This window comes from Dipodomys ordii, unplaced genomic scaffold, assembly GCF_000151885.1.
Source record: "Dipodomys ordii isolate 6190 unplaced genomic scaffold, Dord_2.0 Scaffold1, whole genome shotgun sequence".
NCBI classification, from domain to species: domain Eukaryota; kingdom Metazoa; phylum Chordata; class Mammalia; order Rodentia; family Heteromyidae; genus Dipodomys; species Dipodomys ordii.
The window spans coordinates 9,761,684-9,784,873 of NW_012267217.1; positions in this window are offsets into that span (position 1 = coordinate 9,761,684).

Genomic DNA, 23,190 nt, shown 5'->3' on the forward strand with positions numbered 1-23,190 from the left:
ATTAGTTTACAGAGTAAATGAAATGAGTCAATTTTCCTATAATTCTAAACATAGCACAAAATAAAACATTCTTGCATTTTTATAAATCACTCATTGGTTGTTCCTTCTGTTTTCTTCTTTGAAAATAAAACTAGTTCAATACTCATACCCGGATATATCTACTTTCTGGTAATCTGCTAACAATATTCCTTTGTTCAAAATTACTTTTTATACTATATTTTAAAATAATGTTTCCTAATATGTAGTTATTTTGAAGTAGTTATATTTTTATTTCTAAGGATGAAAGGCATTATTATTGCCTGACACAAGTTATAATAAGGAAAAATATCTAAAGGTCATTACAATGTTAAACCAGATATTTAATTTGTATCTCTCCATGGAAGAACATTTAGGGATACTGTAATTACCAGTTTGGGTGCTATTTATTTATGTATTCAGAGATGATCATATCTGGTTAAGTAAAGTCTGGGATACCTTACTTAGCTTAAAATATTTACTTGCTTCATTACTGGTGGACCCATTGCAACAATGAGAAGTACAAGTTGTCATGTCGAAAAGAACTTTACAACTTTGGTGGGGGGGGGGTGAGGATTGGGTGGGGGGGCAGGGGGAGGCTGGGAAGGGATGTGAAGGGTAAACAAAGGAGGAGGCTGCAATGCTTGATAAGAAATGTACTCATTATTTTGCCCATGTAATTGTAACCCCTCTGTACAGTATGTTCACAAAAAAAAAAAAAAAAAGGAAACTATCCTTATCTGGGTGTCAACAGGCTCAAACATATAATCCTAACTCCTCTGAAATCTGATGGTTGTGATTTGGAGCCAGATTAGGTAGACAAATCTGTGCAACTCATATCTCCCTTTAGCCAGAATAAAAAAAAAAAAAAAACTTCAACTTAAGGTGTAGCTAACATAGCAGAGCAGAAAAATCCATTCTCAGAAAGATCATGAGAAAGTGTAACGCCCTGAATTCAAGCCCTAGTAATGTCAAAACAAAATAAATATCAGTGACGTCAATACTATTAAAAAATACTGAAAATTTAGATTATTAGCTATCAACTTATAATTGATTTATACATATTAGATCGAGGTAATATTTTCCTAGGTAATATGTAGCTATGTATTTTTAATTAACACTTTACATCTCTTAAAATTAATATTATATTAGTTAGTTTATTAGTCAATATATTATTTCAGTCAATTTAAATCATATAAAGCAACAGATTTTTAAAATAATTAATTAATGAACGCATAGTCTTTTCTAAAGACTCACTTGTGAATCTAAATATGCTATCAACACAACAAAGGAAGTTCAACACTGTGTGTGCTATTCAATGACAAAATCTAAGAATAAATCATTATTTATTGTTTATTTGATGAGTTCTCAAAGGTAAAATTCTTTTTGCAGATAGTACCTTTTCCATTTGTCTTCATTCCTTTAGACTTTAGAGAAATAATTACAGAATGCATTTAAAGAACTTTCATCAAGCTGCTTTTGAGAATAAAAATAAAAACCAATTCAAACCTTCTCAAAATCGACTTTCTTCCAATTGCTTCTATAATTCCATGCCTCTTCATTTTGTGCTGATTTTCCCTTTTCAGAGAGCTCCTTTAGGCTACCTTTCAGCCTGCTTTATGGATCAGTGATTCTTCTGATTGTTTTCCGCACCAAGGTCGTTAGTTGGCCCCTTCTATCCCAGCCTCCAATTTTCCTGTACACCTTTGTCTGTTTTACAATATGTAATCATAATAACTGTGCATTTCCTGAAATTTTTCAACTACAGATCCTTGTTAGTTAGGGTCCAGTGATTTTTATATTGTTTCCAGTATTATTCATTATGTCTGCTCTCTCTTTATTCAAGAGGAGCTAATATTTATTGAATGACTACTATGTTTCAGGAACAAGAAATATGTTTTCTTTTTCTGCACATTTCCTCTAGCAATCTTGTTCTCCCATTTTTCCATATATATATATATATATATATATATATATATATGTATGTATAAATGGGAAAATGTATTATGATCTTTGTCCAAAGTTACCAGTTAAATCACCAGGAATGGGAGTTGAGCAGAACTCAGTTGACATTCTAGCTACTAGCCCCACGATTCCTTGGCTAAATTTGCTGTGCTGCTTTTTCCATATAGCTGGATCAGCTTCATATCATTTATTTATTATTTTTTACTAAACATATTAAAAATGTACTCAGCTACAAACGTTTAAAATATAAGGAACTTAGGTAATTCTTTAAAAATGTCATTCACATATATGTATAGAAAAAATTGTTAAAGTATCTAATAAATAAAAGAAACTTAGCAAATATTTAATGTTCTCAAAACATGATCAATTTAAAATAACTTGTGATGGTTTGTGGTCCTGGAGATCAAATCAAAGGGTAAATGCCTTGCTTGTGGGTATCAGGCTCTTTACCATTGAGTCAAATTTCATTTCTATTGGATTTTAAAGTATGTTTTTTGAATCTTCAAGTCTCCCCTTATAAACTCATTGACTAATAGTTTATCATGGATGTTATCTAGTGTGCCAGCAAATCAAATGTAGAAAGGTTATATGCTGAAACAGGGCCACAGAAGAATGTTAAGTTCCTTTGAATAGTTTTATGTCATGTATTGAAAATAATAAATAATGCAGGAGAAATCTCTGGGTGTAGGAGAGGACCTTTATAAATATTTACCATTCCAAGGGAAGAATTACGTAATCTGAGAGATTATCACTGATATTGGGTCAGATAGATAAGGAATGAGCAAGGTAAGTTGGATTAGAGACAATTTTCTATATTTTAGTCATCATGGGAAAACTCACAATGATGAGTAAAACCATAAAAACTTAAGTGTTGAGTATGGGGAACTTGGTTACTAAGGATCAGGTCATGAAGAACTTCATATTCTTTCAATAATAAAAAAAAAACTAACCTAACTCTTAGCAAGGAATAACACAATAAGATTGCATCTGTAACAATGTGTCTAATAAGATATTTGAAAATTGTTTTATGAAAATTACTAGTGCATTATCACATGGCTTTGAATTTAATATGCTTAGCAATATAATTTAGGATTCAAAATACTTTGTATGCATATTAAACTAGATCAGGGCCTTGCTTTCTTCTCCTATCTACTCAAAATTTTGTTTCATTATTATATTTGATCCCTATTTGATTTTCTTCTTAGCAAAGTTGAACTTATACTCTAAAAAGAAGCATATTTTAGATGTTTTTCTTTTGAAAATTGCTATTTTAATTGAACTTTTAACTTACTTAGATTTAAATGAGAGCTTAATGCAATTTTAATATTGTTGAAAACTCACAAAAATAATGAGAAAGACAACAAATTCTGGTAGGGTCTATCATCAATGATAAGAAAGTTAGGATATGAGTGTGTTGTGCATGTTTCTTCATGGAGAAACATTGTACCTATATAACAAGAAAATGGATAAAATTTGTTTTCTATGAAGTAATACATACCAAAGTTTCTAGGAATTTTCACTATTTTTAGCTTAACATCATGTAATTTGCCTGATTAATTACTTTTCCAGGTTGTGACTAGCTCTGGTGATCTCATACTCCTTTTCATAACAACCATCTATCTATACTGTAAATTTTATATTACTGTTAGACAGATGAAGAACATGCCAAATACTCTCATGTGAAGCCCATTAAGCTTGGAATCATGAATATAGAATTTACAAAAATACATTCCTTTCATTTTTAGATGACTTGTCCTAAATTCCTTTACTGTTAGTGGAGAATATTTGATTAATAAAGCTATTGAGCCTTAACCTGTCATTCTCAAAACAAATAAAGGTCAGGTATGTTTCAGTTTCTATATCACTGATTAATATTTTGGACAGATAATTTGAGGATTTGGGGCTTTGTATAGAAAGTAAAATGATAATGTCTGTACTCTAGGTCAGGGTTTTGAAGAATATGAACTAATCATTCAAGCTAAAGCATGAGAATCTTTTGGAAAAAAAGGCCAATGTCAGTTTCTCAAGGAAGGGTCCATGGTTGTCATGTTATCACTTTATTTTCTTGCCCCAGGTTATTCTAAACAACATGGCAAAATAAAAGCAGAGCCAATGATCATATTCTCACATGATGCCATGGATATCTTACAACTAAAAGATCTATGATTCACTAGTCCAATATTTGACATATCATTCAGAAAATTAGGCTTTTTTATGATACTTTCAGGAAGAGCATAAAGAGTTTCCTTAGTTTAAGCTTTTATTAATGTTCTTACAGAACTATCTATGCTCATTCTTTCTTATTTTTTAAATTTTTTGGTTATCCTTCAGTGGTTGTACAAAATAATTTTGATTCATTTGTTCCATCTTAAGTAACTTGTCTTCACCAAACTTTAGTTCCCTCATATTTTTAATTCAGAGTTATTCAGGAGGATGAGATCTGATGATCACGGTTCAAAGCCATCTCTGCCAGGAAACTCCACGAGACTCTTATCTCCAATAAACCACTAGAAATCCTAGAAGTGTTGTTGTGGCTCAAGCGGTAGAGCACTTGCCTTGAGCTGAAGAGCGCAGGGACAGCGCCCAAACCCAGAGTTCAAGCCCCACAGCTGACAAAATAAAAAAAAAATCTATCTATCTATCTATCTATCTATCTATCTATCTATCTATCTATCTATCTATCTATCTATCTATCTATCTATCGAATGTAGAGTAATTCCTGCTCTACCATACATCTGCCCTGTGAACGCAATTTTGAACTTCTATATCATCTGATCTACAACATTGTTGTCATTAAAGATTTTTGTAAGATTAACATTAAAATATGCATATAAGTGTTTTGTATGCAGTATCATGGACTAGTATTTGTATATTTGACATTTTTATTTCCAACCCCCTCAATTCCCATGCAGTTATTTTTCTATAATAATGTTTAGTGTGAACAAATACTCTTAGGTAACTTAATGTATCAAATACCAAGAATACAGGGAGAGTTTGAATAAATGTGGCTTTTCAAGCATGATTTGTGTTTATTAAGTTTTACAAATGCTCTGGCCATTTCTAAAACTCACACTATACATGAGTTTAAGAATTTCTTTTCTTTTGCACTAACATCAATTCCCATGAAAAATACAAATCCTTTCATTGGCATTTTCTCATAAGACTTAATTTCTCTTTTTGAAAATTAGCAGATTAGCTGTTTTCTGCCCCAATAAAGAGGCACACACACACACACACACACACACACACACACACACACACAGACACATTAAAAAAAACAGAAAGGAAACATGACTTTGTTTTTATACCACCATCTGTTACATTTCACATTCTAAGTTGTGTTGAGTGAAGCCAACTGTATATTGCTGAAAAGAGCATTGTGATTCCACACTATTTGATAAACTTCACACAATTCACTTATTTCCCTCAATAAATAAGCAGAGAAGGATAAATTATGCACATGATTATATCTGATATACAACTTTACCATTAACTTAGATGTCATTAAATGAAAAGCAAAAATTAGAGAATATCATTCTCTTGTTCCAGACAATTCTGTTCATAAGGATGTGAGATTTATTTTATCATGATTTCTATAAAAATGACTCTTTTGAATAGGAAGAATATGTTTTATTCTATCCTGATATTTTGACATAAGAATTTAATTATGATGGCTGAGAAACTATCTTTTCTAGATTTATATACCAAATTAAAAGAATAATTATCAATATTAAATGAAAACACAAATTCTTTCACTTATCTAGTGTGAGGTTTTGATTTTGAACATATAGATAAACACACAGAACAGAAAAGCAGGTAAGCTACTTCAAATCACCATACTTCTCATATAATTGCTTAGATAGAAATGACAGCATTTGTGAATCTATTGTGAGCAATGTTGGATGGTGCTATAAACATACCAGGTTCTTTGTCCTTGAGAGTTATACTGTTTATTTGTAGAGCAGAATGCCTATGGAGAAAACAGACTTATCTAATTAAATACAATTCAATAGACCAAGAGACTGCCTCTCAAAAAGCCTGAGTTATATCCTAGAAAATATTCAGCAGTAACACAATGGATTGAAATTTACTTTGGTCTTTTTCTCACTTTTTTTTTTTTTTTTTTTATTTTTCATAGTGAATTCAGACATACTGAAAAACTAACTCTTTGAACCATACCCCATTCTTTTCCTTCACTGTACTCTGAAAGTAGCAGAGAAATAAAAAGAAGAATGTGTCATGTCATGTCCTAGCTCTGGAACTTATTTGCAATTATCCTGAAGATATCAGCTAACTTCATGGTCCTTACACTCCTCAGAATTGAAAGGAAATATTAAGGTCCACCCACTCTCTCACAAAAGAAAATGCAAAATCATCACATTAGGTATTTCAAATCCATATTCTCTAAGCTTTCATTATTGTGTGAATACAGTTATTTTATAATATCTAAACATTTCATTATTTTCATAAGTCTTTGAAAAAGTATCCATATGAAAACAATGCATAATCATAATCAACAAAAAATATCACATTTCATTAACAATTGTGCAAAGAAATGAGATAGCAGGTACAGAAAAGATAGACAACCTCTAATTCCTTCCTACATATAGTATACATATATATATATATATATATATATATCTGAGTAATGGTATACACATATATCACATGTAGATAAAAGAGAAAAAGTCTCTTATCTCAATTTTCTCCCTCTGTCTCTGACCCACATAGGCATGCACACACACACACACATTATACTTCTCTCGATATATAGTATAAATATATAAGTACATATGTGTGTATCTATACACATGTTCATACATTTTTATTAACACCACTGTCAATATGGGTGCTTTTTAAGGCTTTACCACAAATGAATGTTTTGAACAGGAAGGAGTTTGAGAATGCTTACAAACGCATAGGGGTGCATAAATGTCTTTCTAGTATAAAACATCATTCAGAATTAACTTTGTACTATTGCTACTAGTACTATGATAGGAATCAATCCCTTCAATGCTACCATTTTGAACATGAGAGATGAAGTTAGTAAATTACACCCCCTGCACATAACACTGTTTCTTCATCAAATTTAAAGTTAAAATAGTTTTTCTACAGCTCCATTTAAGCAAGTCCTGTGCAAGTTAAGTTCTTCCATTGTGGCTGCCACATTAGGTAAGTGTCATGTAACAGAACCAAGCCATTTTCTCTGTGTTCTAACTGAACCCACTATTCACAGAATCCCATTTTATTTTATGTCATTACTATGGAAAGCGATCTTGGGGCATGTATGCAGCAACAAGAACTTGGACTAAATTTGCTACTGACGAGATGCTATCATAACAAAAACTTAAAACACAGAGTATTGAGTGTAGGTCAATGTGATATGAAGAATGTAATAGAATATGAAAAGAAGAGTCTCTTCACAGGTGTCCATAATGAGAACTTTATTGGAATGGAGAAAGAAAATCCCTGTTATTGAAAACTGGACCTGGGATAAAGTACATTTCTGTTATGAGCTTTATTGCATGTAGCATGCATATAACTGTAAAAGAGTAAACAGCTGCAAATGTGTGTGTGTGTGTGTGTGTGTGTGTGTGTGTGTGTGAAGAGGTAAGTAGCTACCTATATGTGCATTTACATGTCTTTACATTTACATACATTACATATATGTAAATGCATATATATAGACAGCTACTTACCTCTTCACAGTTCTATGCTTACACATATATACATTGATAGAATATCTCATTCCTTTGGTCTATATATTGAAAATTCAATACAGATATGTGGCAAAGATAACATTTTTCCATCTTCCAAACAAATTTAGAGACATTATAAAAGGAACCATATATACTGGTCTCAGAAATAAAACTGTTTTTCATTCACAATTTCTCCTTGAATAATATTCCCCATGTAATAGAGAATCTCAAGATAAATGTGGAGTGCTATCATGAAAATATTGTCTAAAGGCAGTGATTTAGCTAAGGATCTTCTTTCTTAAAGCCACAAAAAGATTTAAAATTAAACCTCATAAAATCATGAGAGAGAATGTTCATAAGAACATTTCACAGTCCCTCTCTCATACACAGTACGATATGAAAATATTGTATTATTATTATTCTCAGAACAAGCTTTGAGGAAGCTAAAATAAAAAAAAAGGTTTAATTTCATGGAGATTTGTGCACATGATTTTCTTAATGGGTTGGATTATAAAAAGATTCATATAAATCTCTTAGGAAATTATAGCAGGTAATGCAGAAGCAGAATAAAATCTGTCAATGGAAGCACAAGCTTATGTGAGCAGGAAAAAGGCTGTGAAAATTAATTATCCAGCCAGGTGCCAATGGCTCACTCCTGTAATCTTAGCTACTCAGGAGGCTGAGATTTGAGGATTGACACAGTTCAAATCCAGCCCGAGGAAGAAAGTCCATGAGAACCTTATTTCCAATTAACCACTAGAAAACCAGAAATGGCACTGTGGCTCAAGTGGTAAAGTGCTTGCCTTGAGCTGAAGAGCTGAGGGACAGCATCCAGACCCTGAGTTCAAGCCCCACGACTGACAAAAAAAAGAGAAAAATTATTTATCCAGCAATATGAAAAGACAAATGACTAAGTAGGAGGAAATAAAAGTCACAAACAGAAAGTAGAGCTGAAGCCTACTCAGTTAACTGCTCATTTGTCTTACTTAATTGTGATTGCCACAATTCTTTTCCTTTTCTATTTCATGTATAGGAGACTGTGTGGCTGTCCAATGACCTTTCTTTCATCTTCTATTGATTGTGAGCAAGGAGATAATTTGTGTCTTTTGTCCATTGATTTCCAATTTGATAGCAATTTTATAGAATCACACACTTTAAGCCAATATATTTTTACCTAATAAGTGGATGAAGAAATCCTAGTTTTTAGCCTATGTCCCAAGAAGACTGGAGTTGTGGAACATCAAGATGGGAGAATTTGTTTCACTTGTACAAGGCACATAAATAATTGGATGCACAATTCAAATGTTTCAAAATATGGTTGCATGTTTTGGGACATGTTTTCCATTGGGTGGTTGAATGTATTGATTCAGTCTGAATTAGGGTAAGTTTATGCCTGCTTTAAGGAACAGAAGACATTGTGACTTTCAAGGCTTGGTCATACAATGTCAAATGATTTTCACTTTATTTACTGGGAAACAGAACTGTGTTAGTTCCTAATTATGCAGAAGCTGACTTCTTACACAGGCCAGGGTTAGTTGTCTGAACACCAGACATCGCTGACCCAAGTCTTTCACTCACCACACTGTAAATGATTTATTAGAAGTGGATTCTCCATCATTAACACTATCACCCTCAAATTGGCTTCTTTTTCTGTGAGCTCATTAATCTCAGAATAGTCGCTTTCTGAGGCTAATTTTAAACATTTTTTCTTGTAATATAAATTTCTAAATAACATACATAGGCAACAAGTAGTCTTAATTTCTGAGTAATTTAAAAAGGCCTATTTATAACTTGTTTCTTAAGTACTAATCAGTTACTTTGCTATCTACAGATTAGCTAACATCTGGTGGATAGTTAGCAGCACCATGGAATGTGTTTCCTTGTTGACCTCACTTCAGCTCCTGGTCCAGGTCATGTGAAAAGGAAGACATGTAATTTAAATTACCCTTTTCTAGGAAGTAGTTGTAGTAGAATATTTAGACTGAAACAACTGAGGAATGTAAATCAAATATCTGAAAATGTCTATGAAGTATATTTTTAACAACTGAAAATATTTTTTGAAGACATTGTAATGCTATTTCAATAGGTTTCCACTAGTTTGAAATTAAGAGAAAACTAGATCACAGAGAGTTAAAAAAATCATAAAAAGCTACACATTCTTTGAGAACAATTTCGAATGCTAAATAAAGGTCACTATTTTTTTTTATGGTTTAATTGAAGTGAATGTTAGGCATCTTAGTAAACACTCAACTGGTGGTAAAAAGATATTTTTTCTTAAGTTTGGACCTCAGAGTGCATAAGACTTTGTGATAGTTGATCAGTAATAAATACTTCCCATAACATTTTCATCCTTTGTTGTTGTAAGAACTAAGACAGAATCAGAGAAATTACCTTGGGTGTTCATATAGGCATAAAGCTCAGACAGGAATTAACAGAGTCTAGTAAATTTCATACAATAAATTTTGAATGAATTTTTACTGGCATGAGCATTCCAGATGTATATTGACATGTTCTCTGAAAGACATAATCTGTACCCAGTCTTCAGAAATACCTAATAAATACATTATGTAATGCCTAGCAAAAATATCCAAAATCAGAGAAACAAAAACTTTAAGAAGATGTAAAGCTATAGACACTAAAATATGGAAGAGCAGAGAAATGAATAATCTGTTTTGTATTCAGAATTACTGAATACAATCTAAACATTTACATTTATTATGTGAAAAAATTAAAATTAAATGTATGTACAGAGCATAATGAATAATAAATTGTGGCATTTAGGAAAAATGAGTGAAAATAAACTAACAATAAAACTTATACAAGCCAGGCACCAGTGGCACATGCCTGCAATCCTAACAACTCAGGTGACTGAGATATGAGAATCGCGGTTCAAAGCCAGCCCAGGCAGGAAGCTCCATGAGACTCTTATCTCCAATAAACCACTAGAAAACCAGAAGTGGCACTGTGGCCCAAGCAGTAGAGTGTTCACCTTGAGCTGAAGAGCACAGAGACAGTGCCCAAGCCCAGAGTTCAAGTCCCACTATCAACCAAAAAAAAAAAAAAGCAAAACGAAACAAAACAAAATACTTATATGCATGGCATGTGTAGTGATATATTTGATATAACTGGGGGAAAAACAGTGGTTTCAGGCACTAATCGTCTATATAAAACCTAATTCTTAAATATAACATAAACACAGTAACATGTTTTCAAGAGGAATGGATTCCATGGTTAAAGCTCTTTCACCATCCCATTAGAAATCTGTAACACTTCTACAACACAATTAAGCTCCTGAATTCTGAGTAATCCTCATAGACATAGAAACCCAAAGCCATAAGGAGATTTTTAATATTTTATATATGTTTTGTAGATTTTCTTTATCAACATTTTTCTAGTCAATTGAACAGTGAAATAATATGAAGGATGAAACATTGCAGAAAAATTTCAGAGAGCAAAATGGAATACATATTACCATGTGCCTTTTATTGTATAGAATACTAAGGTCAGCTCATTCCTGACCAAGATCAGGAAATTAGGAAGTTCATCTGGTTCTGTGGCCAGAATGAGAGAGACATAAATTTATATATATGGTTATATTATATATATATGGTTATGATATATATATATATATATATATATGATGAATCCAAGTTTATGTCACAGGAGACAAAGTCTCTTTCCAAAGTCATTTTGAAAATGTATGTTTTCCAAAGATGTACACATATGTCCAATCCCATTTATTGTATTGTATCACCTTGTCTCTCATGAAGAAATATACTTTCATTTCCCCAGGTTATTGAATATGAACTAAATCTCAAGGTGATTTTGTAAGCAACATGAAAAACATGTGAGACCTTTCCAGTTCTAGGGAGCTTTGTTTGACCTTAAATAAGTTTGCACTCATTTTGGAATTCTATTAAGATGTTCTGCTTTGGGAGACAGATGTCATCCTGTTTGAAGTACAGAATTCATGGAGTATTCATGTGTAGGCAGTCTGATTGAAGCCTTAGTTGCGTTTTCACCTAACTACCAGCATCTACTAGAATATCAGTGTTCTTTCCTGGTGTCTAACTGTAGCAGCTAGGTAACTTCAATCAATGAGGGACCTAAACTAGAATCTCCTAACTAAGCCCAGAGCACACATAGAAATAATAATAATTTTTAAAAAATGCAACTACAAGAAGAGTACTCCTGGAATTGGAGCACTATTTTAAAAATCCAGTATGTAGCATCAGTTTTAGGATGGAACTTTGGAAAGATATTTAAAGGAAATAGAGAGTTAAATGTAAAAAGAAATGTAAAAAAATGCTAGAAAAAGTATGATTTATACTATAAAATATGAGAAAGTTTTTAAAAAGTGGGCATTTGTTTTGTGTGTGTGTGTGTGTATGTATTAAATCAGCAGCTGTAGTTAAGAAGGTAGACAAACAATAGCTTATATCTCACATGTTCTTTTCAATGAGCATTTGTCCTTCCTCTTCCAAGAAACAGATTTTGTTTTTCAACATCCTTCAGTATGAAAAAGCTGTGATTGCTTTGACCAATCTAATATGAAAAAATATTGATGGAGTAGTTCAGGAAATAGCCCTTCATTTATTCAAAACCTTCAGCTTTCTGTTTCTTAAGACTTGTTCTTGGCCTACTTTCTTTCACAACATAGCTCTCATATCTTGAGAGCACTGTCACGTAGGGAGACTATGTAGAGGAGTTCAAGTAAACAGCCTCATCTAACAGTAAGTGCAAATTTCTGGGATTGTATTTTCTATAGAACACCTAGCATATCCAAATCAGTTGAGCATTTAAAAGACTCCAGCCTTAAATTCAAATTATTTGGAACTGCATGAAGAATCAAGCAACTAGCAATGGTTCTGTCAAATTATCCACAGAAATAATACTCCTTTTATATAAACCACAAGAGATATAATTTGTTCTACAGTTCAGGAGTCTCCCCTTCTGCTACCGAGGACTCAAGGGATAGAGCATCAAGATACACTGATTATAAATATGTTAGAAACAATCGCAAGAAAGAATAAAAACACTTGAATACTTATCTTGGGGTTCATTTCACCTAAAATCAACTTCTCTGACCTTTTCTGCTTGTCTCAGACATATACTAGTTATTGCAAAAAAACAACAATGAGATATACAAGTCATTATGTCAAAAAAATGAACTTTACAACTTTGGGGGGGGATGAGCATGGAGGGGGAGAGAAGGTGGGAGATGAGAAGGGATGCGAAGTGGAAACAAAGGAGGAGGCAGCAATGCTTGATAAGAAATGTACTCATTACCTTGCCCATGCAATTGTAACCCCTTTGTATGCTATTTTCATAATAAAAAAAAAGATACACTGATTATAGGAATGTATCAGGACCTACAATCTGATACTGATTTTAAATTGTTTTAGAAAAGTGATCCTTTTATTTCAAGTCTCTCTCTTCTGAGTAGAAATGATTGCTCTAAACAAACATCATCATTCTATTTCAAAAATATTGAATATGATATCTAGTTTTAAAGTTCTAAAATGTAGAGAAAAATTGCCTTCAGGCAATATCTGATTAGGATCTATAGATCCTAGAGCATTGTGACTGGATAGATGAATTCAGATTATAATAGGCTGAATGAGCTTTCCAAAAAACAAAAAACAACAAAACAAAACAAAATAAGCAAACAAACAAAAACATGTCCTCCTGCAACCCCAGAAATAGATTCTAGTGGGAAATAGGGTTTCTGCTACTCAATTTGCTAAGATGAGGTCATGAGGGATTAAAGCACATCAAAAATCTAATTATTAGCGCTCTTGTAAAAAGAGTAGAAAACAAAATGCCAAATGCGCAAAAAGGAATGCTAAAAAAAAGATACGAGCAGTGATTAGGGGTCAGCTACCAGCTCTGGAATGTCTTCAGTTGACTAAATCAACTGAAAGAACTAAAAAAAAAAAAAAGACTTCCACAAGGAATAGAGTAATTTCTCCATTGCTTCCAAGTAAACCTTGTATGGTCCTAATGACACCTTGATATCATACCTATATGTCACAATTATGTATGAATATATTCACATGATTTTAAGTCATTCAAATGGCAGTCATTTGTTTTAAATATATTAAGAATGTAATACAGACCATTATAAGATTTTAAGAAAAATTATATCATGTTATTAGTATTAATTTCAATGTGGAGAAATAGCTAGGGTTCTATGAAGTAATTTATTAGGCTCAGAGAATAAGGGTCCTGATAATATATTTTTATAGTGTAGGAAAAGTTGCAACTATTTTCATGTTTTGTAACGGGAAGAACATTTCCAATAGAGGTTTCTTAGTCAGATGTATCTTAGCCATATATTACACGCATGTTTGTTCCTTCATTTTTCCCAGACAAGATAACCACCTGATTCTCTGTATTTATGGAGTCTACAGGTAATTGTTCTGAAATTAGGCTTAGCAGCTAAAAAGGAGATAGCAAGTAAATCTCTTTTTTCAAAAGTAAAATTCATAACTCAAAACCAATATCATTCAATATTTCAAATATAATTTCTATAAATGTAAACTGTTATAAGCAATTTATATCTGACATATTTTAATCTACCTATGTTGATTTATTTAAAACATTGCACTCAGGACTGGGAAGGTGGCTAAGTGGTAGAGTGTTTGCCTTGTATTCATGAGGCCCTGGGTTCGATTCCTCAGCACCACATGAGCAGAAAAAAGCTGGAAATGGTTCTGTGGCTCAAGTGGTAGAACGCTAGCCTAGAGCGGAAGAATTGAGGAACAGCGCCCAGGTCCAGAGTTCAGGCCCACGAATGACAAGTATACATATATATGTATATATATGATATTACATTCAAACATTTATTTACAGTTTAACATACTGTATAATAATTCTTATTATTTGTCAATATTTGCTGGTATCTAATTATAAACTTATTTTTTCATTCCTCCTTCACTCCATAGCACTCCAGATCATTTGGTAATGGTTCAGCTTCAAGTCACAGATCTGCAGATTAGCTAAAATTTTCAGGCTTCAGAGATTGTGAGTGTCTAGGATATTTCTTGCACATTTCAGTAGCATAAACACAAAAATAAGAATCTAAAACTACACACATATTTCATTTCATTTGCTAAAGACTTATGTCATTAGCTAAAATCCATGTTTATTGGAAAGCTATATTATATACCACACACAATAAAAATAATGCAAATTTGTGATTATTTGTGTAAATGCCCAGAAGTGGGATTTCTGGGTTCTCAGAAAAGTCTATATTGAAGTCTTTAGCCCACTTATTAATGGGCAGTTGTTTCTTTGAGGATTTGTTTCTGGGGTATTTAACTTTTTTGAGTTCTAAGCATATTTTAGATATGAGGTTCTTTGTCTGTTGTATGGCTAATGAAGATCTTCTCCAGATCCTTGGGTTTTCATTGACCTTGCTAGCATGGTTACCATCATTTGCAATAATTAATATACATCTAGGATAAGCTTATCAGATGAGTAGGAAAGCTCCACAGCTATATATGACCATAGAAGATGATGCTAAGTGAAATGAACTCCAAGATATAGACACGAGTTTTTTTTTACTTTATTCTTTGAATGTGCAATTTTTTTTATTGTGAAAATACCTTATAGAGGGGTTATATTATAGAGGGGCAAGGTAATGAGTACATTTCTTATAAAGCATTGTTGCTTCCTCCTTTGTTTCCTCTTCTTATCCCTTCCCATCTGCCCCCACCCTTCCACCCAGGCTGCCCTCCTCCCGACCAAAGTTGTGGAGTTATTTTTTTGACATAGCATCTTGTACAGGTCATTGTTGCAATGGGTCCACCTGTATCCCTATTTAAACAATTTGGTTTTCCCTTCCCCTCCCAAATTATACCAATATCAAATACAATGAAAATAGGGGTTATACCATGGGGGAGAAACATACAAAGGAACAAACAAATCATCTTATAAATATGCTAGAAACAAACGCAAGAAAGAAAAAAAAAACACATTTGAGTCTTTATCGTGGACTTATCCTTCATTTCGCCTAACATCAACTTATCTTATCGTTTCTACTTGTCTCAAACATATACTAAAATTATCTTAAGTGGAGTAAGCCAGGCCCAAAGAAACATAGGTCCCATGGTTTCCCTTATTTGTCATTTTGGTTGTTTGTTTGTTTCTTTTGTATGTTCTTCCCCTACAGAATATCCCCTGTTGACACTGTATTTGATTTTGGTAATTTGCATATTGTATACACATTTATCTAATTTAGGGAGGGGAAGGAGAATAACAAAATACTGAAAGAGGGATACAGTGTGACCCAATGCAAACATGATACTCACAAGACACTATATTGGAAATGAACTTTAAAACTTCCGGGCAGAGGAGGGAGGAATGGGGGGAATCGGGAAGCGAAAGGATAGTAGGAGAAAAACAAAGGAGGGCGTAGCAATGCTCAACAAGTAATGTAGTAATTACTTTACTCATATAACTATAACGCTTTTATTCAGCATCATTACAATAAAATATTTTTAAAAAGAAAAATAAGATTAAAATGATGTAAGTATGCCTATTATACTATTACTGTATGAGAATAGAGAATTAGGAATATAATTCAATTGACCATGGCTAGTTGTCTAAATACCAGTAATTTTTAGGAACAACTGAAAAAAATTCACAATGCTATCAATATAGTATCAATTTAGTATTCGCACATTTCTTATAATGCAATGTTTGGCTTTTATGAGGTAACATGGCATGTGATATAGTTTGTATACTATTAACATTAAATCTATTTTCCCATCCATGTTTTGTATTATATCATTATAAATGAAAGAACAGTGTTTCTTCAAGTTTTTCTTGGTGAATCCCAGTTGGACTTCCACTTCATATAGTTTCTTCCTGTCTGAATATATTTTTTTAATTAACCAAATTCAGCCATGGTGACTGAACCACCAATATGGTATTTAAATAAAAAGATCTTTTAGAAAATTCTTTAAAGAAAGCCACAATTGTGTTATTTTATTTTTAATAAGTTTTTATTGTGAATAAACTGTGCAGAGGGCTTACAGTTACATAAGCAAGGTAATGAGTACATTTCTTATCAAGCATTGCTGCCTCCTCCTTTGTTTTTCCCCTTCCCATCCCTTCCCTCACACCTCCACAACTACTCTGCCTGCCCCCTTACATTGTAAAATTTGCTTCTCAACATAGTGTCTTGTACATCTCATAGTTAAAATGGGTCAACCTGTATCCCTATTTAAACATTTTGTCTTCTTCCTTCCCCTCTCCAAATTATACCAACATCAAATACAGTGAAAACAGCAGTTATATCGTGGGGGAGGGACATACAAAGCAAAAAAAAAATCACATGTTGCATTATAAATATGTTAGAAACAATAGCAAGAAAGAAAAGAAAACAAAACAAAACACTTGTGTCCCTATCTTGGGGTTCATTTTGTGTACCTTCATCTTATCTGGTCATATGTACATAGCTTTTGACTTTTGCTAATTGTCCCAGGCATGTATTAGTTATTGCAAATAAGGGAAACCATAGGACCTATGCTTCTTTGGGCTTGGCTTACTTCACTTAATATAATATTTTCCAAGTCTTTCCACTTCCTAACAAATGGAGCAATGTCAATCTTTCTGATGGAGGCATAGAATATGTATATATATATAATTTTCTTGGTCATTCATCTACTGAGGTGCATCTGGGTTGATTCCATATCTTAGCTATGGTAAATAATGCTGCAAACATAGTTGTGCTGGTAGCTTTAGTATGGTCTTGTTTGTGATCATTTGGATAAATGCCCAAAAGTGGGATTGCTGGGTCATAGGGGAGCTCTATGTGGAGTCTTTTGAGAAACCTCCATACTACTTTCCATCTTGAACAAGTTTATGGCTCCCACCAACAATGCAGTAGTGTTACCTTCTGTCCACATCCCCTCCAGCATCTGTTGTTATTAGAGTTCTTCATTATAACATTCTAACTGGGGTGAGATGGAATCTCAATGTTGTTTTGATTTGCCTTTTTTGTTTTTTGTTTTTGTTTTTTTTTGTCGGTCCTCGGGCTTCAACTCTGGGCTTGGGAACTATCTCTCAACTGTTCAGCTCAAGGCAAGCACTCTACCACTTGAGCCACAGTGCCAGAGTTCAGGCCCCAAAACTGGACCCAAAAAACAAAACAAAAAACAAAAAAAAAGAATCTCAAGGAGTTTCCTTCCCTGGCTGGCTTTGAACCTCGATCCTCAGATCTTAGCCTCCTGAGTAGCTAGGATTACAGGTGTGAGCCACCATTGCCCGGCGATTTGCATTTCTTTTATGGCTACAGAGTTTGAAGATTTCTTCATGTGTCTATTGACCATTCTTATTTCCTATTCAGAGAAGTTTCTCTTTAAGTCTTTAGCCTTGTTTATGGGGCAGTTGTTTCTTTGAGGTTTTGTTGTTGGGGGATTTAATTTTTTGTGTTCCAGGTATATTTCAGATATGAGACCCTTGTACGTTGTATGGCTAGTGAAGATCTTCTCCCAATCTGTGGGCTTTCTATTGATCTTGCTAGCTATGTCCTTTGCCAAGCAGAAGCTCTGCAACGTCATGCAATCCCATTTGTCCAACTTTTCTTTGATTTGTTGTGTTTCTGGGTCTCCATTATGAAAATTTTGGCCTGTGCCAAAGAGAGCTAGGGTTTCTCCTATTCCTTCCTGTAATATTTTCAGAGTGTCTTTCTAAAGCATAACCTTTATTTCTGTATAACTAGCTCAGCTTCTCCAATCAATAAAAGCCAATATATTCTCTTATAATGTCGCTTAAAACATTTGGCAGGCACAGAACCAATACAACAGGAGTCAGAAACATGTACCACAAGTTTGTGTATGGAAGACTAGTACTAATTGTAGTTATTGCTTAACTCAGCTCTCAAAAATCTCTACTCTTAAAAATTTTAAGTAGCTATTGGAGGAATGTATATGAAAACAAAAAGAGGTTTAATCACATTTATTTACTTCTGTAACACCCCCACACCAAATTCTAATTGTATATAAAACCTTCGCTAGAAACTACAAGAATCTTTTTCTACTTGGTGCTCAAAAACATAGAAAATGTTAACAAGTATTCTTTTCCACTCTTCTACAAGGTTTATTCATTTATTCCCACAAATGATTATGAATATGGATAAATCTTTGTATGTTTGATTTTCTTGGTTCATCATAATGACCTCTAATTCCATCTCTGTTTTATTTTTGTTTGTTTGTTTTTGTGTGGGGCCTGAACCCTGGGCCTGGGGGTGTCCTTCAGCTCTTCAGCTCAAGGCTAGCATTCTACCACTTGAGCTACAGCATCACTTCTGGCTTTTTCTGCTTATGTGGTGCTGAGGAATCAAACCCAGGGCCTCATGCATGCAAGGCAAGCACTCTACCACCGAGCCACTTTGCCAACCCCAACTGTTTTTGAGGGAGGGATAGGAGATAGAAAGAAGTTTAATTCCTGCTATTGTTCCTAACGTATTTATAATGTACCATGTGATTTTTTTTTGTTTCTTTGGTATAACCCCTGTTTTCACTGTGCTTGATGTCGGCGCCCTACATCTTGTATATATACTTCTCTAGCTTGGGGAGAGGGAGGGATAAAACAAAATGCTAAAATAGGGATACAGGTTGAGCCATTGTAACAATAAGATGCACAAGACATTATGTTGAAAACCAAACTTCACAATTTAGGCAGGGAGGGGGGGTGGGAGAGCGGGAGACTCTAGGTGTGGAGGTGGGAAGAAAAGGAGAGTAGGGGAAAAACAAAGGAGGAGGCAACAATGCTTGATAAGAATTGTACTCATTACCTTGCTCATATAACTGTCACCCCTCTGTACAATACTTTTACAATATAAATGTATTTTTAAAATATAGAATAGAGTTGAGCATCAGTGGCTCATACCTCTGATCCTGGCCACTCAAGAGGCTGAGATCTGAGGATCATGGTTCAAAGCCAGCCCAGGCAGGAAAGTCTGTGAGAGGGGTTACAATTACAAGCAAGATAATAAGTACTTTTCTTATCAAGTACTTTTCTTATCAAGTACTTTTCTTATCAATGCTTCTTTCCCCTTCTGATCCCTTCCCATGTCCCCCTCCCTAAACCTCCCACAAAGTTGTAAAGTTCATTTTCGACATAACGACTTGTACATCTCATTGTTGCAATTGGTCCACCTGTATCCTGTATCCCTATTGAGATTCTTATCTCCAATAAGACACCAGAAAATGAAAAATGAAAAGCTCAGGGACAGCACTCAAGCCCAGAGTTCCAACTCCACGATTGGCAGGAAAAAAAATAGAGTAAAACAATGTACAAGTAGCATTAATGTTGCTTAAAATAATTATAATATGCTTCAAAATGAGTATAAACCTATATAATTACCAATATGTTAAGGGATGAAGGAAAGGAAGTCCTTTTTGCTCCCATTTGATTTACATACATTGTATAAAGGTATTGAATTACCTTATAAGGTAAATCAATAATGTACCTTACAAGGATGCACAAATGTTTTGTGTCAATTAAAAAAAATGGAAGAAATAGCAATGCCTAGGTTAAGGATATCATTATAAAATCAGTTAGATTTGACAAATGCTCCCAATCATACCTCACTCCACTTTGAGCACAAAAGCAGCATGCAGATTTATGAGAGATTCAAGTAGGCTCAGAATAATTTACAATATCCCCTAAAGAGATTTCATTATTTTGCTTTGATCGAAAGTGCAGTCACCCAGGTTAATAATTGTAGGACATTTTATACAAGGCTAAGAGGATAGTTCAAATATGCACTTGTGATATTATAAGCACAGATACTTTTCTAAGGTGCTTATATTTAAAGGACTCTATGAAGTAACTCACGCTTGAAAATTACAATTGAAATAGGTCATGAAATGTGCTGAAAGAGAACTGGATTAACAAGGGCAGAATTCTCTTCTTTTCTATTTTTACTGCTGTACACAAATTAACCAATCTAGGGATGTCTTTGATTCTGACTACATGTGTAGTTATGTAATACTAGTCATTTATAATATTCAAATAATTCAAGTTTCTGCTGATGATCACATGATTCCATCTGTTCTCTGCCATCTCTTTTATGCAATTGCTGCTATCCAGAATATCATATAAATTGTATAGTAATAAACATGGTTGGACTCTAAAAGCTTTTCTTAATTTTATATTCATAAACTCTTGAATATATTTAGAGAGAACAAAACATGATTTTTAGTATCTCCAAGTTTTGTTCCAAGGCAATTTTCCCTCAGTTGTACTTTAGGAGATAGTAAACATATTTTGGAGCATCAAGTGTATTCTCTCAATATCCTTTTTCCTACAACTACACTACTGAATCATCTATATCATTCTGACCATCTGTTTTGAGCATCCATTTACTTCTAGTAGTTTGTTTTTCTTTTTTTTATCAGATTAAGATTGATCCTAAGTATTCAGGATGAACAGACCTACTATAAGCATATTTTTTGTAATTATGTTGTGTATGTAACATAATTGAAGCAAAAACTAGTCCATTATTAAATACAAAATTATCTACATATAACTCTAATACATGGCCACTTGAGGATGTCCTTGTAGAAGTGAACTTGTAAATTTTCAGATAGTATTGTGTTCTTTATTCCTGATTACATTTCAGGAATAGTACATTATTTAGTCTAAGTTCATCAAATATATAAAATTTGATGGAGAGGATAGTTATCCTCCTGTTTGATTAATGGTTCAACAAAATCCAAAGAAAATAAATTTTTATCAAATCAAACCAGGAGTTATTAAGGAAATAGAAAATAAAATGATTAATACATAAAACTAAAAGCTTTCATTAAATAATTAAAAAGTAATACTGTAAAGGAAACACAATTGTATCAACAAGGCGATGATTGCTTTGGGCTCTCCTCTAGTTACAAGAGTGATATCAAAATATTTAACTTCTGATGGCCTCATCTATCTTAGTTTTAAAATAAAAATGTCAGAATAGTTTATTTATAGTATGAATGGAATATAATAATCATCCCTGGGCTGGGAATGTGGCTTAGTGGTAGAGTGCTTGCTTAGCATACATGAAGCAAAAAGCCCCAAGTGGCTGTGTGGCTCAAGTGGTAGGGTGATAGTCTTGAGTAGCACAAGCTCAGGGACAGTGCCCAGGCCCTGAGTTCAAGCCCAGGACTGGCAAAAACAAAAAAACAAAACAACAAACAAAAAACAAAATAATTCAAAATTACTCCCCAAATTGTAATTAATGTAGCCTAATTTTCAAACTTATGAGTATTATCAAAAATTAATGGTAATTTGAATACCTAATTTTACTATTTTACTTTTTAATTCATAGAAAATTTTGGGGCTGGGGGTTTAGCCCAGCGGAAGGGCGCCCGCCCAGCACACGCAAGGCCCTGGGTTTGGTCCTCAGCCCTGAAAAAAAAAATCTTATTGTGGCTAATATGACTTTGTCAATCATCATTTCTTTAGTTTTTAACCTCAATATATGATACCTACTTCCATTTTCCAGAAATTCTTTTTTTAATACTAAATTATACTTCCTAATAATCTAAGAATGTGCTTACTCTTTCTCAAATGGTCAGCCCCAGGAAAATGTTAAAATAAAGAACATGTTCTTCAGTCTCCATCATAGGCTTTGGTAGCCTAACTCAGGAGTTCTCCATTTCTTCTCCTTTCCACACAATAGCAAATACATTTGAAAGATTAAATATATATATATATATATATATAAATGTCTTGTAGCTTTTTCTCTTCTCTCATATCCAGCGTCTACCTTTAGCTAAAAATATTATAACTATGTTTTTCAGATTGAATATTATTAATCGAAATGTCTTTGAAGTGTATTTTATATATAAAAAGCACCATTCATGCCCCCTTTTTTCTGTTTCCTGTTTTATAAGCTACAGAAATCTATCATGTTCCAGTTTGTCAGCAAAATTCTGTTTTTGATGTCATCAAAATGATGTATTCACGTGGTATTAGAAGGTGAGGAGGAAGAAAGAAACAATTATTCTCTTTGGTCCTGGGGGCTTGATGTGTGGCAGATCACAGACCTGTGGATTGTAATCAGCCCCAGTCAAGCCCCTCCTAATCAACATAGCAGCTAGGGTGTTAAAGGAACTAGATGGCTGATCACAATTTGTTGTGCTTCTGTTACTTTGTGATTTCACAAGAGCAAGAAACCCCAAACTAGAAGGTTATGTTTGTTTAAGTTATTTTCACATACCCTGTTTGAATTTCTGTATCTAGGTTTTAAAAAAAAAAAAAGAAGACAAAAGCAAAACTAGACAAGTCCTATATTATCTAAGGAAAAGTTGATCCTTAGAAATTCTTACTCATTTCATTGAATGTGTAAATTTGCAGACTACAAAATATTTACTACTACATTTTTTAAGTTGCTCTGAATGCTCCCCAGTTCTTGCATTTAAATACAATATCTTTGCTGCACGCTGGTGGCTCACACCTGTAATCCTAGCTACTCAGGAGTCTGAGATCTGAGGATCGCAGTTCAAAG